Source organism: Lepidochelys olivacea (assembly GCF_965140295.1).
Source record: "Lepidochelys olivacea isolate rLepOli2 genome assembly, chromosome: 1".
NCBI lineage: Eukaryota > Metazoa > Chordata > Testudines > Cheloniidae > Lepidochelys > Lepidochelys olivacea.
Genome location: NC_140411.1, coordinates 187158322 through 187172768, shown reverse-complemented (window position 1 = coordinate 187172768; position 14447 = coordinate 187158322). Strand labels below are relative to the sequence as shown.

General features: G+C 42.4%; 1 protein-coding gene across 12 annotated transcripts in view; it reads right to left on the bottom strand.

Moving 5' to 3' along the window:
* The window catches only part of HTR1F (5-hydroxytryptamine receptor 1F), a 206534-nt gene that overhangs the window by 84195 nt on the left and 107892 nt on the right, over window positions 1–14447 (bottom strand). The window lies entirely within an intron of this gene.

Here is a 14447-nt window from a genome sequence, read left to right as displayed (position 1 = left end):
CAAAAGTGTATATGGATAAGTATTAATGAACAAACCATCCACCTTCCAATTAATGGATCATACATTACTACTCCACCTCACTGTCCCTCTCAAAGGGCCTCAAAGGGTTAGTTAATCAAACCCCATTAGTATGCCCATTTTACAATTTCAAAAAGCTGATACACAGACTCCCAACTCCCAGTGCTGTGCTTTAACCACATGACTTTCCTCCATCCCTAACATAAAAACATCATCTTCACTAATCTATACCTGAATAAGCCTCCCTCTACTTAACCATCAAATAAATGCTCACCATGTCAAAATCCCTCCCACAGCCATTCTCCCTCTCTCGTTAAAAGTCTTTGGAGGACTTTGGTACCCCTTATCCCAGGTATACTGCCATCTGGACCACTGTTCCTCTACCCCTAAGTCTATAAGGATCTTTGGAGTAGGGGAGGGGAGGGAAGATGGAAACAGTCTACCCCCCTTTTCTTGTGGTAGCAGGTGCTACGAAATGCTCTTGCTCCAAATTATGGCCATCTCACAGAACAAGACCAGGGCAGAGACAGTTCATAATCCCTAACATGGTAGGGATGAGTTTTCTTTTGCCTAGCACTCCGTTGCTAAGGAACACATTAAGTATCAAGCTAGATGTATGGGTTCTCTCTCTTCAGCCTCACTGTGTAAACTGACTGCCATGGGGAGTATTTCCCAACTCTGCTGCCTTAAGGAGGCTTCCTGCCCCAACAGAAGATCCTGATGCAATTGGGGACAGTGGCTCAAATAAGGCAGTACCTGCAATGAATCTTCTTGGTAGATGAGGAGTAGCTACTGAGTATCCCCAAACACCCAGCTCAAGGATGGGAGGAGGTCCGTCACCTTGCCAAACCCTTAGGAGAGATCAAAAGGCATTGAGATGATCGGAGGTTCAAATGACATTTGCATGGAGGATTGGGAAATACAGCAATAGATGAACAGCATTCTCAGGTTCAGGGACCTCTCTCAGATCTCACTGGATTTTCACCAAGGCAAGACGACACCCAACTCACAATGATTTTGGATGAGTTCAGGGCTCTATTTCAAACCCTTGCACAGTCCTAATATGGATAGTTAGTCTTCAGATGTTCACTGTTCTTGTGGAGAAAGAGAACCTTCATGCCAGTGTTCCCGATGTGACCCCTAGAGCATGCACGGGGCCCAGGCTTTAAAAAGCACAGTCTTCCAGTGGCTGGTAAGACATGTAGCGGGTGAGACAAGGGCACTGGGAGACCAGGGAGTTAACCAGCTGAGTTTGCCAGTGGAGGAAGACAGTTTTTTCTCAAATGGTCAACAGGAGCAGATCTCCACAGATGGGGAAGAGGAGTCACCTAGCCCTAAGGCTGGGATGCTCATGGCCACCACCTGTGAGGAGGAGGCGGCAAAGGGTGGTAGTGCTAGGGGACTCCCATCAGAGGAAAATGGAGGCAGCCATTTGCTCACCTGGCATCCTAAGAGGTGTGCTGTCTGCCTGGAGCCTGCATCCAAGATGTTATGGAAAGGTTGCCAAGTCTCATCTAGTCCTTGGACCGCTACCCCATGCTGCTCATCCATATGGACACTAACTATACTGCTAGGTATCGTCCTGAGCAGATCAGCAGTGACTACAGGGCTCTGGAAGCAAGGCTGAAAGGGTCAGGGGCACAGGTGATATTCTCATCCATTCTGCAGGCTGAGAACAAGGACCTGGGCATGAACACACATTCTGGAAACGAATGTATGGCTGTGCACATGCTGCCATAGGGGGGGCTTTGGCTTCCTAACCGTGGGATGCAGTTCTGTGAAGGAGGACAGCTAGAAAGAGATGGAGTCCACCCAACAAAGAAGAGGAAGAACATCCTCAGCCACCAACTCACTAACCTAGTGAGGAAGGCTTTAAACTAGATTCAAAGGGGCCAGGTGATGAAAGCCCACAGGTAAGTATATAAAGAAATTGACCTTGCCAGAGGCCTGTAAGTTGGAGGTGGGAAGGAAATGGAAAATTACAACAGGGTCATAGGATCAACAAGAGGGAATACAGAGGGGGAATGTGGTCAACATCTTAGACATCTATACATAAATGCAAGGAATATGGGGAATAAACAAGAAAATCTGGAAGCCTTAGTACACAAACTAAAGTATGACTTAATTCGAACCACAGAGACTTGATGGGATAAATCTCATGACTGGAACGTTGGTACAGAGGGGGACAGCTTATTCAGGAAAGACAGGCAGGGAAAAAAGGGAGGTGGTATTGCATTGTACATCAATAATGTTCTGAGGTCAGGTCCTTTTTCTGAGGTCCTGAAGTAGGAGAGAGGCAGACCAGTTGAAAGTCTCTGGTAAAGATAAAAGGGGAAAAAACAGGTACAATGTCATGGTAGTGGTCTACTACAGATCACCAAATCAGGAAGAGGAGGTGGATTGGCATTTCTAGAACAAATAATAGAAATATCCAAAACACAAGACCTGGAAGTAATGGGGGACTTTTTCCAACAGACGTCTGGATAGTTAAAGTTCTATGGGAAAGGACAAAATATCCAACAATTTCTTGGAATGTGTGTGGGACAACTTATTGTTTCAGAAAGTGAAGGAAGTAACTAGGGGGCAGCCATTTTAGACTTGAAGAATCTAGTGGAGGAATTGTTTGTGAATCTGAAAGTGGAAGGGAACTTGGGTGAAAGTGATTATGAAATAATAGATTTCATCATTCTAAGGAAATGAAGGTGTGAAAGCAGCAGAATCAGGGCAATGAAGCTTTGTTCCCATGGGCCACTAAGGGAAAAATGGGTTAGGGAGCGTTGGCAGTTTCTCAAAAAGACAATGTTAAAGGCACAACCACAAACTATCCTGGCAAAAAGGAAAGGCTGGAGCAAGAGACCAGCACGGCTGCACCAGGAGCTCTTTAATGACCTGAAAATCAAAAAGGAATCCTACAAAAAGAAGAATCACAGACCAGTTGCTAAAGAGGAGTACAAAAGAATAGTGCAAGCATGTAGGTACAAAATGAGAAAGGCTAAGATACAGAATGAGTTACACCTAGCAAGAGACATAAAAGGCAATAAGACAAGATACTATAAATGCATGAGGGGCAAGAGAAAGATGAAGAAAACTATAGGTCCATTACTTATCAGGGAAGGAGAGCTAATAATGGATGATACGAAGAAGGCCGAGATCTTTAATGTCTATTTTGCTTCAGTCTTCATTAAAAAGGCTAATTGTGAAAAGATGCTTAAAGACATTATTAACAACAAGGGTGAAGGAACACAAGCCAAAACAGGAAAGAAAAGGTTAAAGAATCTTTAAATAATTTAGTAAGTCACCAGGGCCTGCTGAACTTCACTCTAGGATACTTTCGGAACTAGCTGAAACACCTCAGAACCATTAGCGATTATCTTTGCAAACTCATAGAGAATGGGTGAGGTCCCTGAGGACTGGAGAAGGGAAAACATAGTACCTATTTTTAAATAGGGGAACAAAGAGTACCCTGTGAATTATAGGTCAGTCAGCCTAACTTCAATAACTGGAAAGATACTGGAAGAAGTTAACAAACAATCGGTTGGTAAACACCTAGAGAATAATAAGGTGATAAATAATAGCCAGTGTGGATTGGTCAAGAAAAAAATAATGCCAAACTAACCTAACTTTTTTCTTTGACAGCACTACTGGCCTAGTGGATGGAAGGAGAGCAGTAGATGGGATGCATCTTGATTTTAAAAAAGATTGTGACACAGTCCCACATGACATTCTTATAAGTAAAGTAGGAAAATGTGGTCTAGATGAAATTGCTATAAGGTGGATGCACAACTGGTTGAAAAACTGTACTCAAAGAGTAGTTATCAAAGGTTCATTACCAGAGTGGGCGTACGTATCTAGTGGAGTCTCACGGGGTCAGTCCTGGGTCTGGTATTTTCATTAATGACTTGGATAATGGAATGGAGAGTATGTTTATCAAATCTGCACATGATACCAAGCTGGAAGGGATTACAAACACTTTGGAGGACAGAATTAGAATTCAAATGGATCTTGATAAATTGGAGAATTGATCTGAAATCAACTAGCTGCAACTCAATAAAGACAAGTGCAAAGATTATATTTAGGAAGGAAAAATCCAATGCACAAATATAAAATGGGGAATAACTGGCTAGGCAGTAGTACTGCTGGAAAGGATTTGGGATATAGTGGATCACAAATTGCATATGAGCCAACAATGTCAGAAAGTTGCAAAAAAAAAAAAGATAGTATTCAGGGGTGTATTAACAGGAGTGTTATATGTAAGACACAGGAGGTAATTGTCCCACTCTACTCTGCACTGGTGAGGCCTCAGCTGGAGTACTTTGTCCAGTTCTAGGAGCCACACCACTTTCAGAAAGATATGGACAAATACAAGGGAGTCCAGGGGAGAGCAACAAAAATGATAAAAGAGTTGAGACTGTGACCTCTGAAGAAAGGCTAAAAACATAGGATATGTTTAGTCTTGAGAAAAGAAGACTAAAGGGGGACCTGATAAGTCTTCAAATCTGTTAGAGGCTGCTATAAAGAGGACAGCAATCAACTGTTCTCCATGTCCACTAAAGGTGGGACAAGAAGTAATGGGCTAACTCTGAAGCAAGGGAGATTTAGGTTGAATGTTGTCAGGAAAAACTTATTAACTATAAGGATAGTTAAACTCTGGAATAGGCTTCCAAGGGACGCTGTGGAATTCCCGTAACTGGAGGTTTTTAAACAGGTTAGACAAAACATCCATCAGGGATGGTCTAGGTTCACTTGGTCCTAGCTCAGCACAGAGAGCCAGACTATATGACCTCAAAGTCTTTTCCAGTCCTACATTTCTATAATTTCATGTCCAAGAATTAGAAAAGCTCTCACAAAGGGCTAGTCTGAATTGGGAAAAATGTTACAACACATGGTAATTGACATGGTTTAACACTAAGTATACACAAGAACTGCCATTATTAACATCATGTCAGCTGGATGAAGTTAAGTCTAAGATCCTTGAATCACCCACTGAATGTGTTAGTTAACATGGTGTAATTTTCCAGTGTAGACAAGCCCAAGAAGCAGCTTAATTTTACTTTTCAATTCATTGTTTTCCTTCTCCAGACCCCATCCTGTAGACCGACTGCTGCTATACTAGGGATAAATATGGGAGACAGTTTGGTGCTTACTAATGCTCACATTGTTCCCATTAGCAGTACAGTATGTCTGTACTAGATTAAGTTTTTGTGCCTGGCTACATGTATGCATCTTCAGATGAATCATTTGTACTTTACACAAACATTCAAACTTTGGTATCTTCCATAAATATTGTAAATAAAACATGGAAAAAAGTTATTCCTAGAAAGTCTATGAAACTAAAAGTGTGTTTCTCCAAAGACAGCTAGGTCCTAACATACATACTGTTTCTTCGCTCACTTTTCATAGTGCACTGGACTGACAAAGCAGCACTCAGACTGCAATAGGTACAGCTCAGAATTCTACATTTTATGCAGTTCCAAGAGTGATATGTATCAATGTAATACCAGAGAAGAATGCATTCTCCCTGGCAACAAACATGGGGTTTTGGCTCCAGCACTCCATTGCGTGGCAAGGGAGTGACACTCTACAGAAGGAAAGAAGAAAAAGTATGGCAGAGTTAAAGTGTTGAGGCTGAGCAGAGAGGTTGACACAATAAAAGGCAAAAACAGGTAAGTCTGAGTTTGACCCTCTGACCACCCTCGTCTCACCAAATACTATGGTTCTATGAAGAGACATGTGAGAGAAACTCAGTCTGTGCAAATAAATACTCTGGTGCAGCTGCTATGTCCACCTCTAGTTTCCTCCCATCCCTTTCACTTGGGATCACTGTTTTCCCATAGGTGACAACGTACCATATCTATCTAATGGACACTTTTTAATACATCATAAGTTTAGCCAGACGTGGGCCCCCATTTGCTCTTTCAAGTGTAGTTTGTATAGTTTCCTGTTACGCTGTTACAAAACCACAAGCAGTAGCGTAAGTTCCCCATGATGTTAGATGCTTGCTTAAAGCTATATTGCTCTATATCACCAATTGTATTCATGCTTATGAATATGTAATCAATTAATGTAAGGAATGAGTGAGATAATGTGAACAACAGCCAATGGCAAAACAAAGAAGCAAATATCACCTTTTATGGAACCATGGTATTATCTTGGTGAAGGTATAAATCTCGAGACAGGCAACCAGGAAGGTTATCAACAAGGAAATGTAACAGCACGCTAAACTCAGGACCAGACTGGAAGCAGTAGAGCCCTCCCACAGATCCGAAGGGACTTCGGGGACCCTCGTCGCCTTGCGGCCAATCTCTGGGCAGCTGTCGCCTGACCAGCCTCAGCCACCTGTGAAATCGAAACCAACACCCGCGCCTGCAGCCAGCATGAATGTGTTGTGTGTGTGAGTATAAAATTGCGCAAATAAGGGAAGCAATAAATAAACCCTCAGTGCTGCTCTAGTTCACTCTTTCTTCGTAGTTATTTCTTGGCTGGTTCCAAGAACGGGTAATAACAAGGTAGGTACATATACCACCATGGTACTTTTGGCTCATGAGAAAAGAGACGACAAGACTTATGCCAATGCTGCTCTATGAATGGATCCCATTCAGCTGCTGCTCAAGGGACCCTATACAAAGGAGGTATCCCCAGTGCAGAAGCCAGGAGACCTGCAGAAGATTTAATGCATTAGCAGGCTGCATTAACTCTTTAGTTGGTTTGCCACAGGGCTTGAGAATAATGGAGAGTTAATGATGGATGTCCCTCCCCCAGTCCTCCTGCTCCCACTCCTTTCCATCCTGATCCTGTCGAGGAGTGGAGGGGGTGTTTCCTGAAAGTTCTGTGGCAGAAAGAGGCTGTCCCACAGAAGCAGGTGAGCTCCCCCTCTCCTTGGAGATGGGAGAGGATCCATATGGAGGGTCCCCTGTGAAACAGCAGGAGTGTTTCAGGCAGAATACAATAATTATATATGGCATTTCACCACTCTGCACTTCAGTTTCCCCATCTGTAATGGAACTAATTCTAACTTAATTCAGAGGGGTGTTGAAACAAAATTTGCTTTGAGATCCTCAAGTATGAAAAGGGCTAAATAAGCACGAGTTACTCACTCTAACATTTATCCCAAGACTGTCAGTCTGACTTAATAAATAGCTGTTAAAAAGTCAACCATGTTTCTGCTCCTGCTTTAATGGGAGGTGTTGACTGTGGAAAGTCAGTGACCCTTAGATTAAATTGAAAAACAATTTGTATTAACTGTCACCATGCAGGAGCGCTCAGGGCATTGTACAAATGTAAATACAAGTTGATACACAAAACACTCCCTTAAAAGGGATACTAATCCTCCCAAGTTGGTGCGCTTCAGTTTTTGATTTAGCTTTGAAAGGAGGCACTAGCTTCTGATGTCACAATCCCATTACTGAGATGGAAAAGGAGGGAGAGCTAGTACAGACTACACTATGCTCATCTGAGATCTATGTAGCAGATTTTTTTCTCTTTTTTGTGAATGAAAGCTTGCTTGACAAATTATATATATATTCACACACAATTTAAAGAAAAAAAGAACCACTAAAACAGACACAAATGATGATAAAATTACAACAAAGAAGCCTAAAGAGTGGTTAGACATTGTTCACTGACTCACAGTAACACAAATTAAAAAACAGTTCTACTATAAACTCAATATATTAAGGCTAATTGCTATTTACTGTATTATCCATGAACATATAATGGGAAAAGTTCATTATCTGTTTCAATAAGGCTAAGCTAATTTTAGCTGTCAAAGGTTGTAGTCAAAGACCTATAAAATAAAAATCCATTTCCTCAGTGAAATTAGAAGGGACATTTAATTTGTTTCTGCTCTATTAACCGTGCTTCCAAAGAAACCATTTTGAAACAAATAATGATTACAAACAGGCTCCAGACTCTATCCATGGCCTTTTAAATTATAAACACTTTCCTAAGATTTTGTAAAGCGGAATTTGGAAAATGGACCCAAGGTTCTCTCTCATACTTAGTAAAGGTCTTACAGTGGTTGTGTTCAGAGAAGATACATGATCCTTTAAAGCTTAAAAATTTTAATACATAAGAATATTTTTAAAGTAAACAAAATTAATTCACTGCTTAGTGCTAAATGCCAGTGTGAATGAAGCCCCAGCAAGGGATTTCAAAACACAAGTTACCGTAAATACAAAGTTTTTATTGTTGTAACCAAATTGTGTATTAAATATTAATACTTTTTATACAAATCCTATAGGGTTTTAACAGTATTGTCTCATCCCAGGTGGTTATCACTGGGAGTGTGATCATAAACTTGGATAAAGTTTAACAATTGCAACTTCTATTCTAGATGTGATTATTTGAAGATTAGTCATGTTGTATTGAGCTGTTTAATATTAAAGAGGAAAGCTATAAATAACAAAGTAGTCTGCCAGACCAGACCATTATTACTACAATATAGCATATGCTTAGCTTACTAAGCCTGAAGAGGCCAGTTCTGATCTTAGTTACGCAAGTATAAATTCAGAGAAATTCAACTGCACTACAGATGTACACTAGCATAACTGAGACCAGCTTGTGGTCCCTTTATCTGTATCCAAGAGCAGCTACCTTCCTTGTGGTGTGAATTCCTGGAAAACATTCAAGATTTGTCCCAAACAAAAATATTAAGATACTTAGTTTGTCACTAATGGTCCTTGTGGTAATGGTTATGAAGCTATGGTTACGGTTATGGTTATGGTTATGAAGCTACAATTTTCAGTGGTGCTAAGGTATGTTGAACACTTCTGTGCTGCCTATTCTCAGCCCTGCTTAGTGGTAGGGGCTCCCCTATCTCCGAGGTTGTTCCAGTTTCCTACTATCTTTGGGGAGGCAGAAATTCACCTAGGAACCACTCTGGGTAAATCTATCCCAACACCTTTATTAGAATGGATAGAACCCCAGTCTCATTGAAAAGAACAGTCAATGGGAGAAGGACATAAATTCCAGATGCCTAAATGAAACTCTACCTCCATCAGTCACAAGGAGTCTTGATAGATCGTCTTGCCTCCATTCATTTGTCCTTAAGCTACCTCCTTCCTTTTGGGCATTGACCAATTCTTACATGAGGTGCAGGCTCAGAGGGACCACACACTCAAGCTGCAACCTGGCCTGTCCCCCAACCCTAAGCTCGGACTCTTAGCCTGCTGCACCCTTGCATTGCAGCACGTGCCCTCTTCTGTAACCTACACAGTTCCTCCTCCAATCAGAGGACAGCTTACAGCACAGAGTAGGAGTGGGATTTCCTGCCAGCCAGGCACTTAGGGTGTTGAAGAGGCCAATTTTTTCCGGTCTACCCATTCCTTAGCCAATCAGGGTTCCAGGGGGCAAACCAGCCTTCACAGCACAGTTGCTGATCTATGGAGAGGGGGCTCAACCGAAGCCTATAGAACTAATCTGACTTACTTGATTGGTTAAGGTTAGCTATGTGAACAGAGAATTATTGTTGCTAAAATTCTAATTGGTGTTCAGAGTAGAGGAAAGAGCTACTCTACACTACGCTACACTACATTCATAGTGAAATGCAAAACCACTTGAAACTGAAGTTCTGGTATTTCATTATGTACTAGATTAACAGGTGAATTTTCCCAAACATTCATACTTGGCTTCATTAATTTGAAGAGTCAAGCAACTCGCTTTCTTAATATACAGTCCATCATCATTTATGCTTTTTTGACCACTACTCTGAACTGAGCAGATATTTCTACCGCAGCATTCAAATTGATACTGAAGTCTTCTTCCTGAGTGGTTAGTTAATTTAGAATCTGTAAGTCTCTGACAACACTTTCTTTCTTTACTACCAGCAAAGGATAGCTACAGGAAAGGTATCTGCTCATCATCTTCCATGGTGCAATGTTATCCTCAACTTGGACTCCTCTCCTAACTCACTGGTCGTCTAGCACAGTGGTTCTCAAAGCCGGTCTGCCGCTTGTTCAAGGAAAGCCCCGGCGGGCCAGGCCAGTTTGTATACCTGCTGTGTCCGCAGGTTCAGCCGATTGTGGCTCCCATTGGCCGTGGTTTGCCGCTCCAGGCCAATAGGGGCTGCGGGCAGAGGTGAAAGTAAGCTGGTACGCCCCGGTACGGCATACAGGCAAGAGCCAGTGCACCGTCCGGGGTGGATTGGCTTCCCCACGTGTAATTTAAAGGGCCTGCGGCTCCCAGCAGCAGCTGGAGCTCCCAGCCCTTTAAATTGCTGCCAGAGGCCCGCTGCCAGAGCCCTGGGGTAGCGGTGGCGGGGCTGGGGTGTTGATTTAAAGGGCTGGGGACGATTTAAAGGGCCTGGCAGTGGTGGCCGGAGCCCCATCCCCAGAGCCCTGCTGTCGGAGCCCCGGGGAAGCGGGGGCTCCGGGGACGATTTAAAGGGCCCAGGGCTTGGCCGTCGCTACTGCCCAGGGTCCTTTAAACTGTTGCCAGAGCCCCCGGCTGCCGCTGTTAGCCCAGGGAGTGGGAAAGAGGCACTTGCTGGTACAGGGTGGGCCAGGGCTGGCTCTGACCTCCCCCAACCCCGCCCCTTCCGCCTGAGGCCCCGCCCCTTCCAGGGGACAGAGCCGACCCCAGCCCAGCCCCGTACCGGTAAGTCCCTATACTTACTTTCACCCCTGGCTGTGGGAAGGGTGGCCAGCACATCCCTCAGCCTGCGCTGCTTCCCACAGCCTCCATTGGTCTGGAGTGGCGAACCACGGCCAATGGGAGCCGCGATCAGCTGAACCTGCAGGACACGGCAGGTAAATAAACCAGCCCGGCCCGCCAGGGGCTTTCCCTGAACAAGCGGCAGACCGGCTTTGAGAACCACTGATCTAGTAGACCCACCCACTCTTTCAAGTTTCTTACTACTGATATGCGTAAAGAGTATTGCTATTTTTATTTTGTTTGACAGGGGAAGATTCTCTACTCTGATCTTATTCCATGGAAAGGTAAAAATTCCACCCTTGATATATGTAAGATGCACCTATCCTGTTGCTTTAACAAAATATCCACCTTGCCTTTGTGTTAGAGCATAAAAACTTATTTTTAATTTGTTTTGAGTTTGGTGGGCTGCTACAACACGTCTTTTAGTCTTGACAACTAGACATGGAAAAACATGTTTAGGTCATCTAACGTATCCATTGGCTAGATTGTTTCCCACAATATATTTCTGTAGGGCTCTTTCCAGTCTTTTTATATCTTTCTTGCATGTTTTCATAGGAAGTAATTTAAGAAGTTGGAAAATAGACAGAATATCGGAAAACAGTTTTTAATAAAATACTTATTTGTAAAGTTATGTAACAAAGCTTACTGACAAGAAATACTGCTGCAAGTTTAAACCCAAGTTAATTATAAAATGGGTTATTGTAAAACATGTAGTACATTGCAGTGATGTAAAAGACCTATAACAAGAATAGAATAGGAAGTGCAATGGAATTCTCATATTTAAGCTAGAGTTATTTTTCCAGATGGTTAATAGACTCATCTGAGGTAGAGCATGGGACATGTCAGTCTTGGAGAATTGGACTGGAACATTTTATTGTTTCTCAAACTTCATTTGAAGAAATAAATGGTGTGGGTTGGGATGATAGAGACTGAAGCAAACAGCAGTATTAATTATAATATTGGCAAGCATAATCTCAGTTTCCTGCAACTATGTATGGTGTACAAAATGACCACATATAGGTTACAATCACAAAAACATGGTAAAATCAGCAGCTTTGGATTCAGTTGTAGTTTTCTCGACTGCCGTTAAACAGAATCCTCTGGCATTTCCATTCATCTCTTGTCTCAATGCCAATTTGACCCTTTCATCACTTGCCTCCAATCTAAACCTTCACCTTCCCCAATTGAGAATAAATGATACATGCTGGCATCATAGTATTATATACTGTAACATTTGAAATATGCGAAGGAAGTACCTGAACCCATACAGCATCAAGCTGTCAGATTAAGATGAGTCACTTACTGTGGTCTGTAACAAATAAGTAATAGGAAAGAGATAAAAGGGTCAGTGCATAAGGCTAGCATTTCAACCCAACCCACGGCACAAAAAGTCTCTGATGAATTTTAGTTTCCTAAGACTTTCTTCTATATGCTTTAGATGTTTATAGTTTGACTTACAAAAGAAGATGCTAAGTAATAGGGATTTTTTCCCCCATCTTTCCCTAATTTATTACTTGTACTTTCTCTAGAATGTAAGAACAAGCTGCTTACCTAGCATAACACCACTATTTACCACCATAGTTAGAATACCAAGATATGTGTTTCTGCCACGTGATATGTTTTAAATTCAGCACATTTGGAAAAATATATAAATACAGATTTTTTATTTTACTCTTAATATACTAAATGCAGAGATACAAAGCAAGCTGCTATAGTAGCACTAGCCTTGGCCATGGGATGCCAGCAATGGAAGAGGCCTAAACACACACTCATCTGGTCTTGCCCTCCTTCCGAGAGACATTCAAATAAGATGAAGAGGGAACAGAATGGCTCAGACTCCCTATTGTGATCAAGATAAGTCTGAGTGGCACAGTGGATAACTAGGAAATGCCATTCTGTAATTTGTGATAGCAAAAGAAGTTAAGGAGGAGATTTCCTGACTGAGACTGACATCCCCTTGGGGGAAAACTGAGATAAGTACAAAGAGCCACCTTTCCTTGTAAAAATCCAGGCAGGATAGGACAGATAGGTCACAAGTGAGGACCAGCAGTTCACTTACTCCATGGACAGAAGTGATCTCTATTAAAAAACTTCTTGAAGGGGGCAGAGAAAGGGAGGGACCTGAGGGGTTCAAAGGGATCTGAACACTGTGCTTTAGCTCTCAGTTTGAAATTCCAGGGAGGGACTGCAGACCTAATGGTAAGCTTTAGGTAAGATTGTACTTTTTGAAATCTAGAGATCACGATTAATATTTATTATCTTTATTGCAGTAGCAGCTAGGAGCCCCTGTTATGAACCAGGTCCCCACTGTGCTAGGTGCTGTACAAACAACAACAAAAAACAGTCCCTGCCCCCAAAGAGTTTACAATCTAAGTATAAGACAAGCAACAACAGCTGGATACAGAGAGATGGGGTGGCACAGAGAAACAATGAGACAGTACTGGTCAGTCTGACATGCTGTGGCCACAGCACATCAGCAGCCTAAACATTGCCAAGTATTTTTGTAGGCATCGCGGCACAAGTGACTGTTAAGGAAGGATGTGAAGGCCAACAAGGTGGATTTGTTCATGTTTATGGAGAGCTCCTTCCAAGTGTGAGGGACAGCTTGGGAGAAAGCACAAAAGGTACTTAACTGAAAATTGAACATGTGTTTGAAAAAAGCTGGCATTCTTAGCAGATGGGAGGCAGAAGTCTTATCCATCACAGATATGTATATAGTCCCCCATTACTGTAGTATCTGAGTGCCTCATTCTTTAATGTATTTATCCTCACAACACCCCTGTGAGGTAGGAAGTGCTATTACATATGGGGAACAGAGGCACAGAGAGACTAAATGACTTGCCCAGGTCACAACACTGAACTGAGTCCCAGGCTATTGCCTAATTACTGGACCATCCTTCCTCTCATAATCCACATCTCAATAGCATATGAGAGAACAGATCAGGGGTAGGAGGATTAGGCCAGGAGAGTGAAATTAGTTTATGTATGGCATGATGGATATGGTGGATCCACTGAAGGGATATAGATAGAGGAGTGACATGGTCAAAGCAATGAGATAGGAAAATGATGTTTGCCACACCATTTTGAATCAATCAATCTGAGTGGGCAAGAGTGCCTTTGTCAAGGCCAGAAAAGGGGGGCATTGCAATAATTCACAAAACGATGAGGGCCTGGATGAGAGTTTTGACTGTGTGGGTTGTTAGGCAAGGCCATATCTTAGAGATATTATGCAGGTAGAATTGGCAAAATGTACACAGCCTGGATGTGAAGATCTAGAGCAAGGTCCAAGTGAAAGAGAACACCCAGGTTAAAGGCCTGAGTGACAGGGAGGATGGTGGTGTTGTCCAGAGTGATTGAGAAAGGAGGGAGCATGCAGGGACCAGGTGAAAGATGGCACTTATTTCAGTTACATAAGAACTGAACTGTCTAGATGGCCAGAGTTACAGATCTCCCATATTAATTACAACAGCAAGTTCTTGGCCAATTTCCTTGCAACACACTTTAAAATATTGCCTACCCCACTTAGTCTCCGCTCATCTTGCAGGAATCATATTTCCCAAAAAAGTCTAAATTGATACAAGCCAGAAGTTAAGGAATTTAAGTCTGAATACACTTGGGTGCACACGGTTGTAACTACATATATTTCAAAACCAATTTTAGTTAAACTGGTGCAAACTGTGTGTGTAGACAAGGCCTTAGTCCCCTAGAATTTGATTTATGCTCCTTTCCCCTTTTCTTTCCTACTTAGCTCTTTGGAGAAGAGACTGCATGTTACTCTG